General features: G+C 38.3%; 1 protein-coding gene across 7 annotated transcripts in view; it reads right to left on the bottom strand.

Annotated features, from left to right (window-relative positions):
* The window catches only part of ALPK1 (alpha kinase 1), a 119,674-nt gene extending 97,909 nt beyond the window's left edge, over window positions 1-21,765 (bottom strand). For 4 of the 7 annotated variants that reach the window (XM_025874057.2, XM_025874062.2, XM_073892114.1 and 1 more), the window contains exons 1-2: window positions 21,613-21,762; window positions 17,337-17,460 (exon numbers count right to left, since the gene is read on the bottom strand). The gene's annotated coding sequence lies outside the window, so the exon portion shown is untranslated. The other 3 variants (XM_073892112.1, XM_025874060.2, XM_073892113.1) reach the window with 3 other exon arrangements.
* Between the last annotated feature and the right edge of the window lie 4,577 nt (window positions 21,766-26,342).

Genomic DNA, 26,342 nt, shown 5'->3' with positions numbered 1-26,342 from the left:
GCAAATCAAACCACAATGAGATACCACCTCATACCAGCCAGAATGGCTAGGATCAAAAAGACAAGAAATAACAAGTATTGATGAGGATGTGAAGAAAAGGGACCCCTTGGGCGCTGTTGGTGGGAATGTAAATTGGTGTAACTACTGTAGAAAATAGCATGGAGGTTTTTCAAAAAATTAAAAATAGAAATAACATGTGATCCAGTAATTCACTACTGGGTATTTACCTATAGAAAATGAAAACACTAATGCATAAAGATATATGTATCCCTATGTCTATTGGCAGCAATATTTACAATAGCCAAGATATAGAAGCCACCCGTGTCCATCAGTAGATGAATGGATAAAGAAGGTGTGGCATCTACGACAGAACATTACTCAGCCATAAAAAAGAATGAGATCTTGCCAATTGCAACAACATAGATGGACCTAGAAGGTATTATGCTAAGTGAAAAAGATAAAAAAAAGACAAATACCCAATGATTTCACTTATATGTGTAATCCAGAAAAAACAAAACAAATGAAAAAACAAACAAAAAACAAACTCTTAAATACAGAGAAAAAACTGGTGTTTGCTAGAGGGGAGGTGGGTGGGGGGGATGAGCAAAATAGATAAATGGAATTAAGAGGTACAAACTTCCAGTTATAGAATAAACGAGTCATAGAGATGAAAAGTACGGTATAGGGAATTTAGTCAATGATATTGTAATCACTTTGTATGGTGATAGATGGTGGCTACATGTATTGTGGGGAGTGCTAAGGAATGTGTAGAATTGTTGAATCAATATGTTGTACACCTGAAACTAATATAATGCTGAATGTTAATTATTCTTCAATTTAAAAAAATAATCTTGAGAGGTTAAGATATTTCATTTGTTTGACTGCAACTTTTGAAGCGAGTATTTAATTCTGATCAAATTCATTAGCATAATGATTCATAGTTGAATTTACTATTTTAAGAAATGTGTGCCAATAATTCCCAAATGAGTATAGTATCTGAACTTTTAATGAGGTTTAGTGTGTGGCAAAACACTGCAGATGTAAAGAACTGTAGTTACTGTAATACTAATAGCAAGCTACAGGCATTTTCTTAGGTTGTTTAGACTTAATCTGATTGCTTTGTTTATGAGGCCTTCTCACTTCCCATGAGGTAAAGTTTTTAGAAATTTTATTTGTTATTAAGCCATGCAGTCTTAGTTCTCATTCCTCTTCTGACTTTTCCTCTTAATCAGATCTGAAATCTAGAATGGTTCCCTCAGGGATTCACTCTATTTGCATTTTTAATTCCTCAGTGGTTCCCTTTCTTCTCACTAATTAATTAATTTGATTCAACAAATATTTATTAAGTCCCTCTGATGCACCAGATAACCAAAAGTCTTATTCTCACAGAATGTTTTTGGGGGAGGCAATCCATCATGGGCTGTGGGCATCTCTGCAAGTTCTTGCTGAGTGTGTCAAGAATATCCACCCAATTTCTCCTCTCCTGGGCAATTAATCAGATTTGTATTTGTAGCAACCTTGAGGAGTGAGGTAATATCTCCCTCTGGAACAAGAACAGGTTTGCTATAAAAGCAGAGGCTTCCTCAAGATCCATGTTTGTTGGTTGCAACACAAACCCACCCACATCCACGTGGACTGTTCAGTATCACTCCTTTGCAACTTGGAGGACATGAGAAACTGATGTCTATGTGATGCTCATGCTATTTGCTGTGCTCTTGAATAATAAAGTCCTCTGTCTTTGACCCAAGAGTCTCATGTCTTTTGCCAGCATCCATGAAACAGTAGCAGGCCAATTTATTAACTTTAAAGAGAGTAAAATAAAATCCCAGAGCCTGAAACTTAATCTTAATTTCCAAGAATTTCATCACTCCTAAAAAATGCCCTTACAAAGTGAAATTTTATGTAATCCTCTAAAAATCTGCCTTAGCTGAAATAGGTCAGAGACAAAAATGTCAACCATATTTGATGTAAATTCTTTTTTTTTACTTCCTATAGTCTCCCAAATTCATAGTCTGCATATTACAAATTTTATGTTCTTCACAATTCTTTAAAAAATTAAAATTTGTGGGGCACCTAGGTGGCTCAGTCAGTTAAGCATCTGCCTTCAGCTAAGGTCATGATCTCAGGGTCCTGGGATCAAGCCTCGTGTCAGGCTCCCTGCTTAGAGGAGAGCCTGCTTCTCCCTCTCCCTCTGCCTGCCATCCTGCCTACTTGTGCTCTCTATCTCTCTGTCAAATAAATAAATAAAATCTTGAAAAAAAATTTAAGGTTTGTGACACTTTCCTCCCAACAATTCAAATTAGCCAAAATTTCTAGGGTTTCTGCTATGTGTCAGGTCCTGCAGGAGATATAAAGATAAATAAGGCACAGTCCCAGCACTTTTAGGCCTCAGGGTTTAATGGAGATGACAAACATAAATGTGTATCTCAAATACAAGAGTGAGGGGAAACAGGTATAGTTGACTTCCAAGCAAAGAATGGATGAAAAACGGGGAAGGGGAGAGTTAAGTTAGTGTTTGTTTAAGAAGGCCAAATATGAGCTAAACTGAAGGATGGGTAGGACTCCAACAAATGGAGAAAATGGGAGAAGCAGGGTCTAGGGAACAAGGAAAGTGGTACAAAGAGATGCATTGAAATGCATTTGGGATGGGTTGGGATGGGAACACAGCAAGAGGAAAAGCACAGAAGGACCTTGCAGATCATGATTAGAGTTAGCAGGTAGGTAGTCCATGGTGCATGGAGCACCACCAAGAGATGATGAGTTCAGATCAGTTCTGTTTGATGTACCCATGAATCTTGTAGAGAAATGAAGCTCTCTATAAGAGGTGGGAAATGTGAGTCAAACTAAGGAGAGAGATTAGGACTGGAGAGGAATTTGGGGTTCATCCACATGGGGGTGGGCAATAATAGAAGCCATTGCACTAGATTAAAAGAAGCAAAGGTAGGATATAAAGGAGACATGGCCTTCTAGAGAATGCCTCTACCTGGGAGCCAGATAGTGAAATAATGGCCTCCAATGAAACAGCTAGAAATGTGAGAACCAAGAAGAGTGGAGACATGACACTGGGCAACAAGTTCCACAAGAAGCCCCAGAATAGCCACTAGGAAGAGATGACTAGATCAGGTGATTGGAAAGTTCTCGTTGATCATGTAAGTAGACATTTCAGAAGAGGGCAGACCAGAAGAAATGGATGGACAAGTGTTAAACAAGGAAGTGAAAGGCATAAATACAGACTACTACTTTGAGAAGCACTGCTGTTAAGGGAAGGAGAAAGATGGAATACAGTCTCAGGGGAAATGAACATTTCATAAGAATCATTAGATTTGAACATGTGTGTAGGCCAAGAAGATGTCAGAAGGCAAAGAAAGAAAGAAAGAAAGAAAGAAAGAAAGAAAGAAAGAAAGAAAGAAAGAAAGAAAGAAAGAAAGAAAGAAAGAAAAGAAAAAAAAAAGATGAGAGGGAATATGAATGAGAAAAATCATAAAAGAAGTTAAAAAGGGGTTGGTTTAAGAAGTCAGAAGGAGTAGGCTTAGATACAAGGTAGAACAGTGTCTCTCTGAGGTAGAAGGGAAGGAGAAAACTTGAGAGTTCACCATGGATAACCCAGTGTCCTAAGTCAAACAGATGGAGTTCCGGGAGGCAGGGTGGCAGGAATGAGTTCAGCTTGAAAAGGGGGATCCTGAATTGAAACAGGGGCCGTAGAGAATTAGAAAGACAGTCAGTTAAGGATGAATAGAAGAATCAGTGAGGGCCCAGCCATGGTTCATCAGTAATGGATCCCATCAGAGTCAGCTGAGGGGCTGTCTCAGTCAATCCACATCTGGAAAGTGTATACAGTGGAGGGAAGGAATATAACAAAAGTCGAAGGTGACTTTAAAACTATAGATTTTTGAGCCAAGGGGTCCAGGCTCAGAGAGAGCCTGGAGAGCCTACAAGTGGGCTCATAGCTTGGGCAAACTGGGAATCCAGGATGTCAGAGATGCCAATGAAGATGAATGAAAAAGAGGAGGTAGGGGATTCTATTTACACAAGTGTTTTCCAGGTTTGGGACCTGGATTTAGAGTGGATCGAGTGAGGACAAATTCTCAGTTGCAGCTGGGGCCAGCCTGACGCCTGACATGGTGTTTAATCAAGTCTGGGCAGTCAGAGAAGGTTTGTGGCATTTTATGACACTTCAATTGGCAGTGTTTTATTGTTGTATATCAACTACCCAAATACTCTTTTGCAGTGTTATTTTAAATAATATGTAAATTCCCCCTTATCCATTTTATTTATTGTTAAAGGAAATACATAATATAAATAGGTATTAAGAACTTCAAACGAGTTGTTCTTAAGTCCTATTTTCAATTTTATTTAATTTCCAATTTTGAGAACGAACTAAACTAATTTACCTGGGGCCCTGTGGTAGACTACTTTCCATTTTTTTCTCAGTTGTAACTATGAATTAATTTGGGGTTTTGCTTAATGTTTATCTTCCCCACTATAATATATACTCCAATAGGGCAGGCCATGTCTCTGTTTTGTTCCCTTCTATAGCCTGGAATAATTCCTAGCGCATATGAGGTACTCAAAAAATATTTCTTTTTAGTAATTGTTTATAAAAGAAGATATTTACTGAATCTGGGCAACCTCTCTTAGTTGCTTAATCCTAAGCTTTGCTTACTATATATTTGATAAATTGGAAATTTTTCTTTTTATTTCAGGAGTATCTGCAATGTTCAAAGAAAATAAAATTCCGGGGCGCCTGGGTGGCTCAGTCATTAAGCGTCTGCCTTCGGCTCAGGTCATGATCTCAGGGTCCTGGAATTGAGCCCTTCCTGCTCCGAGGGAAGCCTGCTTCTCCCTCTCCCATTCCCCCTGCTTGTGTTCCCTCTCTCACTGTGTCTCTGTCAAATAAATAAATAAAACCTTAAAAAAAAAGACTCCTTTTATTGTCTTTGTAAACTATTAAATTCCCTCCCTACACTCTTTAACAAGAAACAACATGTTTACTTTTAATCCTTTCTCTAATCTTTTCCCTTCAGACTGATGTAAAATTTTCAGAATACATCTGTAAATGGTCATCAATCTTAAAGGAAATTCCCACAAATTTACTACTCTATTGCATTATAAGGACATCATTTGATGTTCTGAAAATTCTGTGACAATGTTTACGTCATAGTCTCTAGCTCAGAAAGTGAATCAATTAATTAAGATGTCAGCCTCAACAGATGTTTAGGTCATTTACAGGATCGTCTTAACTGTCTCTGCAATTTAAGGGCCTGCTCGTTCTTTCTAGTGCTTCACTGCCGCCCTCTTCTGGTCACACATAACAGCACAGGCACAAGAGATTCCACTTTTAACGCGATGTATATTTTGCTTATTAATGAAAATAAATGTGGCTCTACAGAACAAAAAAGAACCAAATAAATTACAAGACTTAGTAATGACCTAAGAAAATGGAAAACTTTTGTGAAACATTAAAATAGGGTTGCATATTATTTACCTGACCAATAATCTTTTCTGAACCCCATTTCAGAAAAAAGTCCATTAATCTTTTGAATTTCATTATAGAAAAAAAATTCACTAATCCATTTTCTCAAAATCTATGTTTCAATATAACAACGATAAAAATTTCACTTATACTATCTATGTAGGAAGACTTTGCTAACAGAATTAAAAGTATAAATAACATAGGCTATGTGTAAACTGCTTGGGAGGAAAAAATCTATTAAACTATTAGAGTATTTTATTTTTCAAAGACTTTTCTTTTTTTTAAAGATTTTATTTATTTATTTGACAGAGAGAGACACAGCGAGTGAGGGAACATGAGCAGGGGGAGTGGGAGAGGGAGAAGCAGGCTTCCCACTGAGTAGGGAGCCCGATGCGGGGCTCCATCCCAGGACCCTGGGATTATGACCTGAGCTGAAGGCAGATGCTTAACGACTGAGCCACCCAGGCGCCCCACTATTAGAGTATTTTAGAATGACTAAATATATAAAAGGAATACTGATAATTCAAAGAGCATTCATTACCTATTTATGAAATGCTGAATGAGTCCTTCACTTGTAAACAATGCAGTGGTTCTGAACATATGTATGACCTGAAGCTTTTGTTTATGCTGTTCTTTTGACTCCTAACTTATTCTCGCTATACGTCCTACAGTCCATGAATTCTGCCATCTTCTTCTTGTAAATATGGTCCCTACTCCCTCAGTCTTTTCTGTTGTTGCCTGTACCGGGTCCTCTCCATCTTTAGTTGGCACCCTTAGACTCCAGACTGGTTTTCTTGGCCCCCGTCTCTTCCCACGTTTCCACACTCTGTACTTCACACATTGCCAGATAGCTTCTTAAAAGCAGACTTAACCTTGTCACTCCCCTGCTTAAAAATGTCTGCTGGCTTGCTGTTGCCTATCGGATGAAGTGCAAGCATCTGAACTTGGCATGGAGAGTCCAGTGTGTTGTGCTCAGCATACGTGTTGTACAGCACAGGCTCTGCCACTGTGCACTTGCTTTTAGTACACTGGAAGCCTGTCCCCCAGCACTCTGTATTTGACTCCGTGCCAGAGCTTGGCACAGGGCTCTGTCATTCATCAGTTACTTCCCTGTCTCCCGAGACACTGGCTCCTGAGGGTGGTCAGTGTCACACTCATTCTCTCTCAGATCTTCAGGGCACAACTGGAGCTAGCGGTGTGACTAGCACACAGTAGAAGCTCAGTGCAGGTTTGTGAATGGATGAATCCACGAATGCTGCCCTCCCCATTGTAGCTAATGAAATTCTCAGTGTGCAAGTCTTAAAATTCTCTAAAGCCTTTGTTGACTCTTTCCCAGCACAATATCACTGTAACAGTGTTTTGCTCATGTTACATTTATCTATATGTATTGTTTCTTGTCCTAGGTCATAAGTGCCAAAAGGCAATTCGGGAGAGTGAAAAGGGCAGGAGCTTTGGAAGCAGTCAGCCCTGAGCTGTATCCCTGCCCTCCCACTCACTCTCTGTGTCACCTCCACAGGTGGTTTCAGCCTTTCTGAAATGAACATTATTTTCCCATTTCTAAATGGGGTTAACATCACTTCCCCATAAGATTAATGCAAACAATGGGGCGCCTGGGTGGCTCACTTGGTTAAGCATCTGCCTTTGGCTCAGGTCCTGGGTTCGAGCCCGGAGTCAGGCTCCTTGCTCAGCGGGGAGCCTGCTTCTCTCTCTGCTGCTCCCCCTACTTGTGTGTGCATGCTCTTTCTCTCTGACAAATAAATAAAATATTTTTAAAAAAGATTAGTGCAAACATTAAAATAGAAAGTGAAAACTCATGACGCATACTAGATTTTCACTAAATTCTAGTATTTGTTCCCTTTCCCTGAGGGTGAAAATCAGATCTACTTTATATCTAGGTTTTCAGGGCTTCAAAAACTATAAAGACTCAGTAATGTTTGCTGAGTAAATAAATGAATTCCAGAATTGTAGTTGGTCAAAAATAATGTAAGAATTACAATCTTGAATCAAATTTTTCTCATTTTTATGTTTATAGTATCTAAAGTATACCCAAGTTGCATAATTTGAGGTAAAAAATTTTCTAATCTTTCAGCTGTACTTCCATTTGTACGTTTTCCTTTATGTAGTCATTGTAAAGTATGTTTATCGAGTGTTTAAATTAAAAGAAGTTATGTTTATTTATTTTTATTTATTTTTTATTTTTGTGTAGAGGGGGAGGGGGAGGGGCAGAGGGAGAAGGAGAGACAGAATCCTAAGCAGACTCCACACCCAGTGCAGAGCCAGACATGGGGCTTGATCTCAGAGCCCTGAGATCGATCATGACTGAGTCGATGAAATCAAGAGTCGGTCATTTAACTGACTAAGCCACCCAGGTGCTCCAAGAAGTAATGTTTATTTTTAATAAGATAAATATAATGTTAAGGAAGAAAGGCAGAATATAATGTTGTTCACAAAGTGTGATAACTGCTATGTTAAAAAAAAGTCAATGAAGATCAATGATGTTTTTTCCAGAAATAGAAAAAAATCCATCCTAAAATTCATATGAAATCTCATAAAATGCGAACAGCCCAAGCAATCTTGAAAAAGAAGAACAAAGGTGGAGATCTCGCACTTCCTAATTCTAAAACTTTCTACAAAGCTACACTTAACAAAACAGTGTAGTACTGGCATAAAGACAGACATCCAGACCAATGAATTTCGCACAGAGAGCCCAGAAATAAACCTTCACATATATGGTCAAATGATTTTTGACAAGGATGTCAAGACCATTCAATGGGGGAAAAAGACAATCTTTTCAATAAATGACATTGGAAAAACTGGATATCCATGTGCAAAAGAATAAAGTTGGACCCTTACCTTACACCATAAGCAAAAAGTAACTCAAAAACATAGGGCCTAAAACTATAAAAGTCTTGGAAGAAAACAGGGGAAAATCTTCAGGATACTGAATTTTGTAGCGATTTCTTAGATATGATCTCAAAGGCACAGATAACAAACAAACAAACAAACAAACAAAAACCCAAATAAATTAGACTACATAAAATTTAAAAACTTCTGTGCATCAAAGGTCATGTTAAACAGAGTGAAAAGGAAATCCATGGAATGGAAAAAATATTTGCCAATCATATAGTTCATAAGGAGTTAATATCCAGAACATATAAAGAATTCCTACCACTCAACAATAAAAATACAAACAACATAATTTAGAAAATAGCAAAGGACTTGAATAGACATTTCTCAAAAGAAGATATACAAATGGTCAATAAGCACATGAAAAGATGCTCAACATCACTAATAATTAGGGAATGCAAATAAAAAATCACAATGAGAAAACACTTCACACCCACAAGGATGGCTACTGTGAAAAAAAAAAAGAAAACAGAAAATTGAAAAGTATTGGCCAGGATGTGTAAAAATTGGAATCTTAGCACACTGTTGGTGAGAATATAAAATGGCACAGCTGCTATGGAACATGTGGTATTTCCTTAAAAAATTAAAAATAGAATTATCATATGATCCAGGAATCCCACTTCTGAGAAAACATCCAAAATAACGGTTAGCAGGAGCTTGCAGAGATATTTGTGGACCATGTTCGTAACAGCACTATTTATAGTAGCCAAAAAGTGGAAGGAATTTAGGCGTCCATCAACAGATGAATAAACAAAACGTGGTATAAACATACAATTCAATATTATCCAGCCTTAAAAAGGGAATTTTGACAAATGCTATTTGAGGACATTATACAAAGTGAAATAAGTCAGTCACTAAAAGACAAATACTGCATGATTCTTCTTACATGAGGTACCTCGAGTTGTCAAATTCGTAGCGACAGAAAGTAGAATGGTGATTGCAAGGGGAGAGGGAAGGGAGGAATGAGAAGTTATTGTTTGATGGTACAGAGTTTCAGACTTGCAAGATGAAAAGAATGCTATGGATAGATGGGAGTGATGGAGGCACAGCAGTGTGAATGTAAATTAGTACCACTTTACTGTACACTTGAAGTGAGTATGATGGCAAATTTTATGTGCACCTCACCACAATGTTTAAAAGTGACTGAAACATAATCAGAAAAAAATATGCAAAAATATTAAGAGTCTTGGCTTTCAGTAATACTTTTCAATTATTTTCCCCTTCCTTTCATTTCTACAATGACTATGTGTAGCTATATAATTAGGAAAAGAAATTAATTCAAAAGCTTCATGTGAAAACACCCAAAATTGGTGTTCATAGATTTTGATCTGTTCCTAATTTAGAACTTTCTAGTTTAAAAAAATATTAAACACAGAGGACTTTATTATAAGAAGAGAATCGATAGAATAAGGAACAATCTCTACCCATTATTTCCTGCATTATGGCATACATAGGCATTGTTGCATGATTGCTACTTGAAACATCCAGGTAAGAGAACAGAGGGAACTCACGTTCCTGAGTCCCAAAGGAGAGTGGAGAAGTTACAATTGGTCATCACTGTCCATCACTTTAGAAACACACGGAAGGAAATGCCAATCAAGGAAGACCAGATCCTGTCCAAAGTGCTTAACAGGGGACAGATCTCTCCTCCCATCCCCTTAAATAGCGGTAGGTAGGGGTTTCAAATCTCTCCTTACACGTTTTAGAAACCTTACTAGCAGAGGTCTAAATTATCAGGAGTGGTAATATCTGACAATTTTGTTATGCAGAAAATAAAGAGACTTTGCTGAAAAGTTTTTTCTGAATGATATCTTGCCTCGAAGTTCTGAACTTCCACTCAGTGACTTAAAAAAAATCTACTTACTGCTTTTGGGGATTGCCAGAGAGAGGAAATCCTCCTGGTTATTTATATAAATATTTTGCTAAAAGAGTTTGCAGTAACTACTACTTTTTCATATGCTAGAAATAGCAATACATTACACTTCATAGTGCTTTACATTTTTAACTACCTTGAAAAATCTCTCAAGGGGCAGCTTATGCTCCTAAGCCTCAGAACCACTTGTTCCAAATGACCAGCCTCCTCATCATTGCCATTTTTGGACCTTGCTTTTGTCTTCCTTGTTTAATCTGTATACCCCTTTCTCAGTCTTTGAATCTTATGTCATCGCCCTCTGCCCCTCATTGTTAGTGTCAACTGCCAGCTCCTAGGACATTTTAGATCCTGCATTTAGATCGTGTTATTCTCTCTAAACAACCCCTATTCTTGGAGACTTCAATAGTTATTTAGCTATCAGGGACTCTTGGTTTCTTGAAATCCTTTCTTCTGAAGATCTCGTCCTTCACTCAACCTCAGGCATTCACTTTCAAGGTCATACTGCCTAAACTTTGTTATTAACAAAAACCACAACTCTTTCATACTCTGAAATTCATGTATCCCACTTTCTGTCCACTACCATCCATCTTGTCCCCTTTTATTCTCCCAAATCCAACAATCCTAAAATCCCACTGGGACCTATATAATCCATTGATCCTACCACCTCTCTATGGACCCACACTCCCTTGAGGTCCTCTCTCCTCCCTTTACCCAGTTTAATTTCCATGGTCAACCACGATAATCACCACATGCATACACCTTTGACTCCCTTGTTTTCAATATGTGCATGTCCAAATCACAACTCTAGTTAAATCCAACATTTACACAGCTGAACAACACTGAGGGAAAAAAATAACCATGCTCCCCTGATCTCATCTTAAATTTCTGATTCTGAAACTCAATGATGCTATTCATGCTGCCAGGCAATCACACTTTGATTATCAGGTCCATCCACCTTCCACTCTCTTAGGACCCTCTTTCAAATTTTCTCTCCCTTCCTCCTCTACCCTCACTCTCAGCAATCAGGAGAGGACTTCCACAGACTCCACCTACCTCTACCAACCTAACAGCAGCTACACCCCATATTTTGCCCTCCCATTTGCTTTCAGAGATGAGTCACCCGTTCTCTTACCTATAGCAGTCACTCCATTCAAACAATAATTCCACCTTTCTTCCTACTCAAACTCAGTGCTGCATTTTTCTCTTCTCTTCTGAGTTTTTGCTCTCCATGGGCTCATTCTGATCAGTTTACAAACATGCCACTATTTCTCCCATCTTAGAAGAGAAGTCTCTTGACTTCACTTTCATCCATAGCTATTGCCCTTTGCAGCAAAGTTCCTTGAAAGATTTGCTCCTACTCGAGCTTTCAACCTATCTCTTCCCATTCTCTCTTAAATGCACTTCAGTCAGACTTCTGCTGCATCACTCCACTGAAACTGCCCTTGTCAACATCACTGGGGAACTCTACATTGCTACAACTAATGATCAATTCTCACTCCTCTTCCTTGTTCACCTATCAACAGCATGTGACACAGACCCTCCCTTCTCTATTGCCCATCATGATACTACACTCTCTTGGTTTTCCTACATTACTGACCTCTCTTTCTCAGCCTTTTTGGCTGGTTCATCCTCCTCCTAGACTCCTTAATGTTGAAATGTGCAAAGGCTCAGTCTCTGGCCCTCTTCCCTTCCCCATTTAAATCCACTCCTTGGTGATCTCATTCAGTTCATAGTTGTAAATATCATGTATTGGCTGATAATCATCAACTTTGTATCTCCAGTCCAAACTTCTCTCTTGAAATTTTCAGATGCATATTTTCAGCTGTTTATTGGATATCTGTACTTGTATATCCAGTAAGCATCACATTCTCAACATGTCCACTTTGAACTCCAAATCAGTCTCAGCTAATGATTCTACCTTTCCAGGAAAGTGAAATGAAAGGCCAGCTCTTAGATGAGCTGTGCATTCAGAAAAGGCTGAATGGGAGCAGATAGGGTGATCTGAAGGAATACTTTATTTTTTCAAATTTTTATATAAATTCTAGTTAGTTAACATATAGTGTAATATTGGTTTCAGGAGCAGAATTCAATGATTCATCACTTACATACAATTCTCAGTGTTCACTGTAACAAGTGCCCTCCTTAATACACATCACTCATCTAGTCCATCCTTCCACCCATCTCCTTTCATCAACCCTCAGTTTGTTCTCGACCATTAAGAGTCTCTTATGGTTTGTTTCCCCCACCCTTTTTTTTTTTTTCTTGAAGGGATACATCTTTTGGAGAAAACTTGGCCAGGGGGAACTCCCTAATTCCCTCATGTTCACTCAGCCTTTCACACTTTGTGCATGTACAGCTGTGGTCTAAAAAGCTTTTCTTTGACAACTGTGATTTGGGGAATGACTGTGTTGAGATACTGTAAGACTTCTGAAATCTATATTCATAATAATTAGTGCTTTTCTTTTCTTTCACTATAACTTGCTTTTTCATACACAGTGGCTTCTGGCTTGCAAGTGAGGGTATTACCAGCCTACTGGATGTCTGCTAGTCGGCTCCATTAGGAAGTATTTGTCATGAAAACCTTGAAGATTGTATCATAGTGGTCTCTGATGTATTTTTAACCATCTGAGCCACCCAGACACCCCCTCTGAAGTATTTTTAAAGATCTAGATTTTTGAAACATTTCATTATAATGAGCACAAAATGGTGTTATTTAAAAATTTGGAGAAAAAACATGGTAAAAAAGAAAATAAGAATTACCTGAAGTCCCACTAAGAAATAAGCACTATAAACATTTTGATATCATTGTTTCTCTGCAAAGTTAAATGTTTATATAAGTTTTTTATTATATACATATATATTTTCATATTTATAATAAAGTTTTTTAAAGTGTAAGCTTTCAAAATTTAACTAAGTATTCCTTGATGATTATTGAGCAGTTTGATTTTTGCCTCTCAATTGAGGTGCCTAGGTGTAGTCTGAAGTGATTTAACAAAACATTGTGACACTGTACATATTTTAGTTGCACTTCCTTTCACTCATGTCTTATGGTTAACTTAGGGATGCTTTCTGCATGTATTATCTTCTGTTTTTCTTTCAGCCTCACTTTGGAGCTAGACATTCTCATCACTCTGCCCCCCCCCCACATCTCACCTAACACAAAATGACTAATCCCAGTAGCCAAACTTCATCAGTGAGTGTTAATCTTTATCACAACTTATCCTAGGAAAAGATCTCTCTATTGTGTCTAGGATAGGCATGATGCAAATATAGCAGGATGGAAGAGATTGGAGTAGGGCCAGAACCTCCTCGAAGGGCGGACACATCTGCAGCTACTATAGACACAGATGAGGAAAATCTCATCTGGCAAGTATGTCATGTCACACAAAAGAGCGATTATTGGATTTTTTTTAACAATACCAAATTAGAAGACACATTTGGGAGGGTCCAAAACCTCTCAAATGTCTCAACCTTCTACTGTGTCTAGTTGAGTAGGTATCATTATATATGTGTGGAAAAGTGGATGCGATTCTTCAAGTGTTGAGTTCACGGATTTATTTTATTTTATTTTTATTTATTTATTCATGAGAGGCAGAGAGAGAGAGAGAGAGAGGGAGAGGGAGAAGCAGGCTCCCAAGGAGCAGGGAGCCCAATGCGGGACTCGATCCCAGCACCCTGGGATCATGACCCGAGCCGAAGGCAGATGGTTAACCATCTGAGCCACCCAGGCACCCGATGGATTTATTTTTTTATTTAATTCTGGGGAAAAATTATGTCCTTTGTAAGCCAGGGAACTTTAAGCTGTGGTAAGTCTCATTTAAACAAAAGAAATAGGGCAGAAAAGTAGGAATCCATTAAATTTCACTTACTTAGCAAATCCATATTGGGTATCTACAACATGTCATGGATTGGGCAAGGTAATGGGAATTCAGAGATAAAAGATATAGTCTTAGTTTAAAAAAAATGGTTACTGCAAAAAAGTTCTGGGGTAGAAGAATGCTCTGGGTCCTGGGAAATATCTAATCCAACAGGACAAAGGCTAGAGGCTAAGGAGATCAGGACATGCTGTGAGAGCTTGAGGGCCTGAACCAAGAATAGGTAGATATGGGTAGTTTCCAAAGATACTTAAGAAATGGAATCAATTTCACTTCAAAATTGATTAGATATTGTTGGTAAAGAAATAAGGGGTCTAGAAGAGCCCAGATGTTTAGCTTGAGCAAATACATGGCTTTTAGTGCCAGATATCAATATAAAAAATACTGATGGAGGGGGTAAATGAGCCCAGGGTTGAAAATTTTCGATGTGAAATGCCTGTAGGATGCAGAATAGAGATATTTAGTAATAGAGGTTTACACTTGGATGTAAGATTCCAGAACTCTGGAAGAAGAACTACAGGGCCTTTGTATAAACCGGTATAAGTGCAGCAACAGGCATTCATCCGATGCGAACACGCAGCAGAAGAGAGAGGAGGCAGAGAGCACAATGTAGTATCTGATGTGGACAGAGAAAGAGAATATAAAAGTGAAGTGCAGCCAGAGAAGTAGGAGAAAAGTCAGAAATGCACAGTGATATGGAAACCAAAAAAGAAAATTTGCAGAAGTCAACAGTGTCAAAATTGCAAAGAGAGAGAAAAATGAAGTCTAAAAGTGACCTTTGGATCCGAATAAAGTAATGAGAGGTCATTTTATTGAGTGGAAATATATTTAAAGAATATGTCTCAAGAAGTCCCCAAGGAGAGCTACAAAGATGAATGCTTTGCTACATTGACATTAAGAGGCTGGAGCCTGCAGCCTGAAATTAACTGGGTAGGGGTGTTTCTGTCTGCTTCTCAGCTGCCTGGCAAGCTGTGCCTTTAGAAGCTCCACCTAGTTCCTGGTGTCCTCCTACCTGTTTCTCTTGCCCACTGGGGAAGAGGGGAGGTATGGGGTGGCAGGGAATCTGGGCTCAAAGGGATTCAAATGTTTCTTATTAAAGAACCAGCAACTTTTAGAGATGTGAATCAGACCTGATTGAGTAATATCTCAGAAGAGATGCTATTCACTCACATTTTATTATCCCTCACAATAACTCAGGGCAGGATTTAGGGAAGCAAATTTCTGGGTAGGAATACGGTTATCTTGGAAAATGATGACCGGCAGCATCCAAACTAAAATCAGAGATTAAGTCATTTTGAAGAAGTGGTCAAATAAAAGGACATGTGATGAGGAGCTAAGCATTTTTTTTTATAAAAAAGAAAAACACTTATGTACGGACAAGACTTTTGTTGAAAATTTTGCATATTTTTCAGTGGTTACAGTGCACTCATGGGGAATGTATCACAGTAACTAGATGTGCTAAGGTTAAGATTCTAAGCAAAGTTTTCGGGCAAGCCGATGACACAATATACTTTGAGGTGCAATAGGAGTATATGCAAAGAATGGCAAAAATGAATGTTAAGTACAACACGTATAGACATAAATGTATGAATCCAGGTTATGGGAATTCAAAAGAATGAGATAATTAGGAAACTATTAGCATATATATCATTTAAAGTTCCAATTCCTCTTCCCCTCCTTTTTTCCTTTCTTCAAAACAAGAGTAAGTTGACTGCAGTAAAAACCATGATTGATACTGAAGCAATCAATGCAAGAAAAGTCAACTGAGCGTAAGTGTTTCAATTGGTATTTCTGTCTATGTTCTCTGACTCTGCTATGCCTATTCACTCTAGCACTGAGACTCAATCCTCTCGTTTTCAAATACCTAGTTATTTGTATGCCAAATAAAGAAAAGGTAAGATTTATCTTCCAAAGACTGCACAGTTGTATTTACTAGACAGCAGCATAGTTTTATTTAACACATTCTATTAGTTTTGTCAAGAAGTAATATAAGTATGTTATATAGTAATATAAAAAGTCAATATAAAAATACATTACCTATACAGACAAAGAGAAAAGGAAAAGGAACAATTAATCTATCACTGTAAGACAACAACCACTTTTAGAATATTTGTGAATTTATATCTTTCTATATCTATATTTTATATATGTATTGCATAGTTGTAAGTATAATAGTTAATTGACCCTGACTCTGTTTTTCACTCAGCATTTTCTATGCTGGTACTATTCTCCATCTTGTCTTACAGATATACAGTAGGCCCTCCCCCCTAATCCTTGGGTGATACATTCCAAGACCATGGATGCCTGAAGCCATATTGAACCCTATATATACCATATTTTTTCCTATATATACATACATAAAGTTTAATTTATAAATTAAGCACAGGAAGAGATTAGCAACAATAATAAAATAAAATAAAAGTTATAACAATATACTGTAATCAAACATATGTGAATGTGGTATCTCTCTCTCAAAATAACATATTGTATAGGCATACCTTTTTTTTTTTGAGAGCGAGAGAGAGAGAAATAGTGACAGAGATAGTGAGAGAGAGAGAGAGAGAGCATGAGTCAAAGGAATGGGAGAAGCAGGCTCCCTGCTGAGCAGGGAGTCCAACGTGGGGCTCCATCCCAGGACCCTGGGATTATGACCTGACCCGAAGGCAGACGCTTAACGACTGAGCCACCCAGGCGCCCATGTACAGGCATACTTTGAAGATATTTCAGGTTCAGTTCTAGACTACCATAAAAAAGTGAATATTGCAATAAAGCGAGTCAAATGAACTTTTTGGTTTCCCAGTGCATATAAAATTATGTTTACACTATGCTTTAGTCTATTAAGTGCGGAATAGCATTATGTCTAAAAAATGTACATACCTTAATGAAAAAATACTTTATTGCTAGAAAATGCTAATCATCATCTGAGCTTTCAATAAGTTGCAATCACTCATGACAGATCACCATAGCAAACATAACAATGACAAAGTTTGAAACATTGAGGAATTACCAAAATGTAACACTGAGACACGAAGTGAGCGACTGTTGTTGGGAAAACAGCGCGGACAAACTTGCTCCACGCAGGGTTGCCGCAAACCTTCAGTTCGTAAAAACCTCAGTATCCATAAAGTGCAATAACGCAATCACAATAAAATGAGATATGCCTGTGGTGTACTCACCGTGTGGTGATGTGAGCCTGTGCTGTACTCACCATGTGGTGATGTGAGCCGATAAAATGCCTATGTGAGGAGATGAAGTCAGGTGAATGATGCAGGCATGTGACAAAATGTCAGAAAGAAAATCATCTGCTTCTGGTGGTGGCTGACTGCAGATAACTGAAACCGTGGAAAGCAAAACCATGGATAAAAGAGGGACTACTGTACTATAATTTGCTTAACCTTTCCCTTTCGTTAGAATGCTTACAATTCGTTGTTATCATAAATACCTTTATGATAAACATCTTTGTGAATTTTCTCCATATTAAGAATTATATCCTCCCTAGAATGGAGTTCCTAAAATAAATTACCAATATGATTATTTTTTAAGAGCCACTGGCACACTTCGTGATACATTAATGACTCAGATGATGCTTATGGTCCCCTCGTCCTCTCCTACCCTTTAGCCCACACCACCCCTCTTTGCCCTTCAAAGATATCAGTGTCTGGGTAAAACAGGCAGAAGAGAACTACAGTGCTTACTCTGGGATGATTCATCCTCTCTATGATTTTTTTCTTTAGATTTATTTATTTTAGAGAGAGAGACAGAGAGAGAGCTGGGGAAGGGGTAGAGGGAGAGGGAGAGCATCCTAAGCAGGCTCCACACTGAGTGCAGAGCCTGCTGTGGGCCTATCCCATGACCCTGAGATCAAGACCTGAGCTGAAATCAAGAGTTGGTTGCCCAACTGACTGAGCCACCCAGGAGCCCCTATCCTCTCTCTGATTCTTATTTCAAAAAATATTGGTTACCTTCTACATCCCTTCAATTTTATGGCAATTCATGAGGACTGAAGATATGATAAAATGATAAAGCATTTTTATCAACTATTTTGTGTATCTATAATTAAGAAATTTAACAGATTGTATTATTAATTGAGCTGTGTAACCAAGGACCAGTGAGGTTCAAATTTCTGCAGTGGTTCAGAAAATATCCACTTATCAAACACAGTAGTTCAATATTTCCAAAACTTTAGCTAATTACATTCCACCTTCACAATTTTTACCATATCTGCGTATTACCTGTAAGAGTATTTATTTACCTGTTTCCTTAAAATCAGTAGTAAACACCTCACTTTCTTTTTACTTAACATCCTCCTGAGCAATAATATCCATGAAGTCATAAATTTTATGAGCTAATTATTTGGTCTTAAAAAATATTTATGTATTTATTTACGTATTTAGAGAGAGTGCATGCAAGCAGGGGGAGGGGCATAGGGAGAAGGAGAGAGAGAATCGCAAGCAGACTCTGCCCTGAGCGCAGAGCCTGACACCAGGCTTGATCCCACGACCCTGAGATCATGACCTGAGCCGAAATCAAGAGTCAGATGCTTAACCGACTGAGCCACCTAGGTGCCCCGAGCTAATTATATTTTTAATTCACATTAAACCAAGGATAAAACTCAAATTTTCAAAGTTTGGACACATGCCACCTAAAATCAGTCGTTTGTACACCATACTTTGAGAAAACTGTATTAATATATAACTGATATTAAAGCTATGATCATCTCTTTCTGTTCCTTAGACATAGGAGAATAATAGCAACAGACAATATTCTTACTTTTAAACTTGTCTATCTCACAGAACTCTATAAACACAGAAAATCACAACATCCTGCAAAAATCGATGTCACTGTCTATAACAAGAAACAGACTCCCCCATATAGAGAGGCAACAGATACAATAACAAAAATATGGCATGGGTTTATATCAAAAGTTTGAATACACATTCCCATTAAAATTCTCCAAAACATAGGTGCTTAAAATTTCAGGAAAGCATTTTCAATGAGCATTTTATGCTAAAAAGCCATCATCATCTGAAATGGATTAAGGGACAGTAAAAGTAGTATGTGTACTGTGTTCAGGGAAAGGGGTCAGTGAAATTCTTTTGGAATGGGAGGAACCATGGAGTTTCAGAAATATTTTGAAATGAACACTTATTCTTAAAGAAAATTCCAGGTTCTAAACCCAAACTTAGATCACATAGGACTTAAGGGGAGATTGTTAGAGCTTAACATGTCAGGTGTGCTCACTACACAGTATTATTTTATGTGAGATTTTATAACATCCATCATGATTTACATATGGCTTTAAAAAATACACAGACACACACACACACACACACACATATAAGTTTAAAGTAATTATTGGCTTCTTAATTGAAAGGAATCTATTCAAAGCCCCCTCCCCAGCCATTCTTACAGACCAAACTCACAGGTGTTTATACCTCGCCCTCGCTCTTTGTTTTTCTAGGTTATGGTACCCTTTATTCTCAGAAAATAGACCCCAACTACAAAACATACTCTTCTCTGGCCTGATCACAACACACATCCTGGACAAGCCCTGGAGAGAGCTCCTGGAGAAGCCTGTCACCTCCTGTTCTACCTGGCCAAGAGTCATGTCACCTTCAAACCTCTCATATCCTTCAAAAACCCTTAAAAAGCCCTGTCACCTCCCATTCTACCTGGCCAAAAGTCATGTCACCTTCAAACCTCTCACATCCTTCAAAACCCCTTAAAAAGCCCAACCTAACAGAAACTCAGGCTAACATCTCTCTTGATGTCTGGCCCTTGTCCTCCCTTGGAGAGTGAATAAACTCTCTCCTGTCTGTTGCTCTATTCTTTGTGCAATTCTTCGCTGCCCCCCATCACCAGCCACCCTAACATTACTCATGCCAGTGAAGGATACTATCAAATTCTGGTGTCTTGTTGGGGAAGAACTTGGAGAATTCCTTCATCTCAGATTCAAAAGGTATTTGAAGTGGAGAGTAAATTATTGCCAGAATACTTTTAAGTGTTTTGTTTCTCTTGAGGCTGCAGGATGACAGAGTTTGGAAGGTGAGGTGGAAAGAGAGAAGTAAATTATTCTGGTCACTGGATATAGACTTGGCATTTGTTTAGGTCTTGTGTGTCTCTCAGGTGGTAAGTGAACCTATACCCAGCCCTACCCAAAACTGTGCTCACCATACGTACAATCTGTGGACATCGCATCTACAGGGGTGCACAGATTCTGTGGTATAATTACAAATGCTCTATATAGTTCAATACTCAAAATGTATTTGAGGCCAAGGAGGAAAGAGGAGAAACAAAGGAGCGTGGAGACTATGCTAAAGCATCATGTATAGACTTGAACAGCAACAGTGATTTTGTGTAAGGAATTTAAACTGTTCTTAACAATGAGGCATCAGTCAGAAGTAGAGATTACTTCTCATAAGAGTACTAGCTGCACTAAGTAAAAAGAAAAGAAAAGGCAGAGGGAGATAAGAAACAAATAATTCAGAGGTGCCATTATATTGTGACATAAACCCCCTCCTTTCTGACCCTGCCCCTGCACTCTCACCCACCTGCAAGTCCCAGACTATTCTAAAGCTCATAATCTGTGGCTTTCCAAAGTAGTTCAGAGCCCTAATTTCAAATGATAAAATTTGTTAGTGAAAGGACTCTTTGAATAAAGCATGAAGCAATTTAATTTTTCTAGATGCTTTCTGTCTACATAATGCTTCACCACACCCAGAATTCCTGTCAGTTCTTCCCAAACGAAAAGAGTAATTCTCCACTCATATCTGTTTCCTGGCAAAATCACTGAGGTCATTGCACAAGTGATGGTTTCTGTTATGATTACCTATATACTCCAGGCAAAAGTCCCAGGGTTAATTTTTCATGTAAGTAATCCCACCTCTTTTTTTTTTAATTTACCACCTTTTTTTTTGTTTATAAAGATTTTATTTATTTATTTGACAGAGAGAGAGAGAGAGAGGGAGAGAGCAAGCACAAGCAGGGGGAGGGGCAAACAGAGGGAGAGAGAGGAAGCAGGCACCCGCTGAGCAAGGATCCCGATGTGGGGCTTGATCCCAGTACCCTGAGATCATGACCTGAGCTAAAGACAGATGCTTAACCCACTGAGCCATCCAGCCACCCCAATCCCACCTCTTTTAATGCTTTAATCAAACATCTCAATTCAGTGACAAAGTCAGATGTTCAATAGCAAGCTCCCTGACATAAGGACGTTGTTATGAAAACCTTCTAAAAAACAGGTTCCTTTTCTCCTTTCCCAGTAACCTAAGTTTACTGTTCCTTCCCCTTCCCAACCGTCACTCCCTTTCTGTGCCGTTTTTCAGAAGTGCGAGTATTCTCTGAGCTTTAAAGTTATTTAAACGTAGACAAGATCAGGAAGTAGAAATAAGGTCACACAGTTAAAAAAAAATACCTTCTTATACATTATGCCATCTTTTGTACCCACATCTACTGTGTTTTGTCATTTAAAGGCTGATACTCACCTTTGTCTCGAAGAAGAGGATAAACACTTTTAAAGGCCAGCAAATCTAACTCTGAAAAAGGTTAATTTTAGGACAATTTCCCTGAAATACACTGTTTCTCATAAACAGCCTCGGTTTCAGGAAGTAGAAATTTAAAAGAGAACAGAGTCTCACTGTCTCAGAATCTGATTGTGTAATTCAACTCGGGGACTTTCAGCAGTTTTCCACCATAAGACACACCCCTTTAGGGATGGTTTTGGTGAGAGGTATTCTGGGAGTTGTATTATTACAGAGAAGTTTCCTCTTTTAAACAAAGTGCAAGGAAACTCCTTATTTGAATGAAGTCAGGATGGGGAGTCAGTCCCCTGAGGGTCAAGGAAAAAGAATATCAGTAAGAAACAATGAACATTGTTTTTGATCTATTATCAAAAGACAAACTCATGTTAGGACTCTCTTTCAAAGTGAGAGTGGTCAACAGTACTAAACGGTGCCAAGAAGTGACAAAGGATGAGAACAGAAAAGTGTCCACTGGCTTGGCAAGTAGGTCAAAGATAGCTTTAACAAGAACAAATTCAGTGAAGTGCTGGCAGAAAGCAGATGGAATATTTTTAAATCCTGAAACGTAAGATAAATAAGTAGAGTAGAAAGAGAATCTTTCCATCTAAGCCTGGATTACATAAAATATGCACATGGAGCCTATGTTCAGAAGGGGTTATACTTCTGAAGTTGCTTCAGGGTTGGAGCAAGATGATCTCAAGACTAACTTTACCCTTTTATTATATCATATAATTAATTATATAATAAACTTGAGGGCCACAAACAGCAAGGAATAGTGATATTTCTATGGGGTTAATGGCCAGAATGTTATTCTGGAACTTTCCCCCCAGAATTATGCACTTAGTTGACAGCACAATTATGGTAAACATAAAGAAAAAACTAGAGATAGAGGATAGACGGATAGCTTATTCCAGGTATGGCATTTCTCTAAGGCAATGTTTTCTATTTTTTTAATGAGAAAAAAATTATTGTGTTATAAATTAACTAATGTATAGCTTCTGATCCCTCATTAGTAGTATAAAACGTTATTTGTTAGGATGCTAGTGATTTCTTGGATTTTAAAAATTAATGAAGAAGCACTAACAACTACAATGTGAATACATAAATGTAATATTAAAGGAGGGGGAGGCTTTTGGGTTTTGTTTTACTTTTTTCCTAAAAAAATAGGAAATTCAGTAATTTTTTATTCCTAAAACTTACACCAGTGAGAAGTACTATATGATACAATTTAGATTCAACAAGGGAAAGATTAAGTTATTTGGTTTGGAGGACATGTGATAGGTAGAAATAATGCACCTCCCCTCCAAATTGGCCCTTTTTTTTTGCTGCTTACAAAGCCTCTAGATCTCATAATGGGTTATCAGGGCAAGATCTATTGGGGACTCTCATAATCCACTGAGATCCTCTAACAAAAAAACTCTATTAGTGTTCTATTGTTGCATTAAAAAATTACCACAAATTTAGCAGCATAAAGCAGCACCCACTAAATTATCTGTTCTATAGACAAAATATAAAATATTTGTAAATGAAGATGCATTTTATTTTATTTATTTTTTAAAAGGTTTTATTTATTTATTTTTTTAGAGAGAGAGAGAGCATGCGTGTACACATGCACACAAGCAGGGGGAGGAAGAAGGACAAGCAGATTCCCTGCTCAGCGAGGAGACTTACTCATTGCTCCATCTCATGATCCTGAGACTGAGACCTGAGCCAAAGTCAAGAATGGGCGCCCAACTGACTGAGCCATCCAGGAGCCCCATGAAGATGCATTTTAAATGTCTGTAAATAGTATCATAACTAAAATATGGATGCTATATAATATTTAAAAATTTAGCAGAAAAAATAATAAAAGTTCTATGATATACAAAAACAAGCAAAAAAGCCCAGCACCCATCTATTATTTCTATGTTTCCATCAGTCAGAGGTCTGGGCACGTTATAGTTGAGAATGCTGCAATTCAAATCTGAGGCTTGGGGTCTCCTTCAAGTCTCATTCAGATTGCTGGCAGAATTCTAGTTGTAGGACTCAGGTCACCATTTTCTTGCTAGCTGTTGGCTGGGGACCACTCTTAGCTCCTAGATACCACCAGTAGTTCCTTGCCACATGGTCTCCATAGGCAGTTGCTGGCCAACATGGGCATATGTCTCTGCCTTCCTGAAGGGCTCAGTCCCTTTTAAGGATTTATGTGATTAGGTCCAGCCCAGCTAGATAATTTCCCTTTGGATTATCTCAAAGACAATTGATTAGAAACCTAGTCATAGGAGGTGATATCCCATCATATTCGCAGGTTCTGCTCACACTCGAGGGGAGGAAGTTATATAAATTGCATGCACCAGTGGGTGGGTATGTTGTGGGCTATCTTAGAATTCTGCTACCACAGAACTTTCCCACAACTGCCTCCAAGGAGGGCCAGAGCAGATGGCCCCAAATAGGTTGACTCCTCCTCCTCCTCTACCTTCCCGTGCCCTGCCTTCGCAGGCTCTAATATTCACCTCACCATCTGACCACTCTCTTGGGAACCTGAATTCTATTGCAGTCTCCCATCTTATGAGAAATAGAGGCATTAGGGCACTGAAGCCTGACTCTTGGGAGACTTCTCTTACTTGGCTCTTCTTTTAAAAGCTGTTTTTTTGGGGGGGGGTGTAACTACAATGCCTGCAAATGAGACAAAATTCAAACATTTGAAAAAGTACATAATGAAAAATATCTCCCGACATGGATCTTCTGCATTCTCTCTCCCAAATTCTTTTTCTCAGATTAATCGTTAGATTAATTGGATTTCTTTGCAGATATTTCATTCATTTACAGACAGGGTTTTTGTTTTTGTTTTTTCTACAAATGGCAGCATCTTTGTTCAGCACTTTGGTTTTTTCTTTAGTAGTGCATCTGGCAGATCTTTCCACATAAATCTAAGTTGTTCATTTTAATTGCAGTCACTTGACTCCAGCAATAGGGAGGAGGAAGAGAAGTCCACACTAGCTTTCCTTTGTCCCAATCCCAACACTTCAGGCTTCCACTTGTCTCCCATTTAGAGAATAATGGAAAAAGAGTTAAATGAGATATCTCAAGTAATTCTGAGTATTTTCACGGGTTGATAGAAAGCATCAGTCGTGAAATGAGGCACTCCTGAGCTGAGTTACCCCAAATCTGAGCATCTGAGCTGGGCAGTGGAGCGTAAATGAGTGTGTATCCAAGGGGCTTAGAGTGCATTGAACAGAAGGTGGATTTCATATGACCCAATAACTAGCAAGCAACACAAACAAGCAACACTTTTTTTTCCTATAAGTTGTGATTGTATTACCACAAATTAGCTTCCTCTCTTTTTGATCTTAAATACAATAGGCTTACAGGTATATCTGCTTAATTACAGGCTACTGAAAGTATCTAAAAACTATTTTTGAGAATCTTCCCATGGAAAAATATATTAGATTGGTGACATTTTATGTTATTTTCACATTAAATAATTCATCACTGATATTTCAAACAGTAAATCCCTCTTTTCTGTATCAACAACATACCTGCCTATGTTTTCTTATGTTTTGTCTTGATAAAACAATTCTAGCCTGACTTTTGGGTGTCCGTTTCTCTGAAGGGTTCCTTTTAATCTCTTCCTAAATCGGTAGCCTAGGAATACTTAAAGGGAACAGAAAAATGAAATAATACTCAGCATCATAAATTTTGGCAATTGTTGCATTTTCTTTATTAGAGTTGTTAATGACATCTACTACACCAGTCCTTTGCAGCTTATAAAGCATTTTCAAATCTTAGTTAATTTTACAGGCCGGAGATCAGAAACTCCAAGCCAATTCTGATAATATAATTTTATTGTATAGATTTATCGGTATGGTCAAGTTACATATCTTACCTTCCACACGGTCTAATGTTCTTCAGCTGAAAGAAGATACTCTGGCTACCTCCACTCCAGAGAAGAGATAATAAATGTTGATTATTAACAAACCAAATTGCAGCCTTACAGGAATCGGCCTCACATGTAGTTGTACTCTTCCTTCCCCAGGCTTACAGTTCCTGATTATACCTGACTAACTCTGAGAGGTCAAAACTTAATCCCTCACAGTATCTCTTTATCAGACGGGAAAGCAGCAAGTAGTAATGTCATTTTATTGTCAATGAAACTGACCTGCAAATGAGCAACTGTCCTGCCTTTCAGGGTCAGAATCCAGTCAGATAAGTGGCTTCCATCTGACACCTACCAGAATTGGCAGGTAGATTTCCAAGCTCTGAAGTAAGTGGGCCAGTTTGACCTTAGTCACGGCTAGCTTGGTCCTCCCTCCTCTCTTCTCTGTCTTCTACTCCTTCTTTTTTTTTTTTTTTTCCAGGAAAAAAAGCTTTATTTGGACTGAGAGGTGGAGAATGAGAAGGACCTAAGCCAGTCTATTGAACTAAGGAGTGAGATACCAAAATGGCAAGCAGAGCTTATCAGCCCAATGGACTCCACCTCCCAGCAGCCTTACAGTTAGTACAATCAATAAAGGCTGCTGGGAAATCTATTTGCCACTAAATCACCAAAGTGTGCCAGCCACCATTACAAAAACGGCACAGTTTCTTTTTTTCCATAATTAAATTTCCACACCTCCCAACTACAAGCATTACAAAAGAAAGTTTTAAAAAATCACATTTTACAGATCTTAAACTCATCTTTGGCATTCAGCTCCAAGGTCTCACCATCCTCAAAA

Source organism: Callorhinus ursinus, unplaced genomic scaffold (assembly GCF_003265705.2).
Source record: "Callorhinus ursinus isolate GAN/ISIS: 27379988/994484 unplaced genomic scaffold, GSC_fseal_2.0 scaffold4, whole genome shotgun sequence".
In the NCBI taxonomy this organism is placed as follows: Eukaryota; Metazoa; Chordata; class Mammalia; order Carnivora; family Otariidae; genus Callorhinus; species Callorhinus ursinus.
Note: the sequence above shows the minus strand (reverse complement) of the source record. Positions and strands in the feature narration are given on the sequence as shown.